We start from the raw sequence: 485 nt of genomic DNA on the forward strand, positions 1-485 counted from the left end.
CGGGTTGGAAGCTTCGCGTACCAATATAGTACAGAAACTGTATCAATAATAGCGTTAGTTGAAAGGAGTTGTGTTCCACAACGGTTTTCAATTTTGATGAGGGGTCCTTCGCGGCACTTGGGACCGTGTACAAAAACCCCCCCCCCCCCTCCCAGGCCACACTGGGGAGGGGTCAGGGTCCGGGACGTCGGCCCCGGGATAGCGCCGTGGACGGCGTCAGGGGGCGGAAAAGACGCACATGGCGAGTGTGGAACAGCAAATGCAGCCGAGTGTGCGAGCAAGGCAAAAACACCGGAAAACACAGGAAGAAGCGCGGCATACGCGGAAAAAAGGCGAATAAAAGGAACGAGACGGAGAAAACACAAAACAAAACAAAGATGCAGGCAATAGCAGCCATGAAGCGAAAATGAGGGGGCCCGAAGGAGGTGGCGGACACGCAACGTGGGGGGGGGGGGGCACCCCCCCAAGGGGGTACGGGGCTATAT

The 485-nt window shown here is 56.9% G+C and overlaps 1 non-coding gene across 1 annotated transcript; it reads right to left on the reverse strand.

The window, feature by feature from the left end:
- Tc00.1047053484469.10 lies at nucleotides 1–60 on the reverse strand. The gene has a single exon (XR_008254951.1). It is a non-coding gene; the product is annotated as a spliced leader RNA, 3' partial (transcript).
- Between the last annotated feature and the right edge of the window lie 425 nt (nucleotides 61–485).

The sequence above is a fragment of the Trypanosoma cruzi genome, assembly GCF_000209065.1.
Source record: "Trypanosoma cruzi strain CL Brener chromosome Unknown tcruzi_1047053484469, whole genome shotgun sequence".
NCBI classification, from domain to species: Eukaryota; Euglenozoa; class Kinetoplastea; order Trypanosomatida; family Trypanosomatidae; genus Trypanosoma; species Trypanosoma cruzi.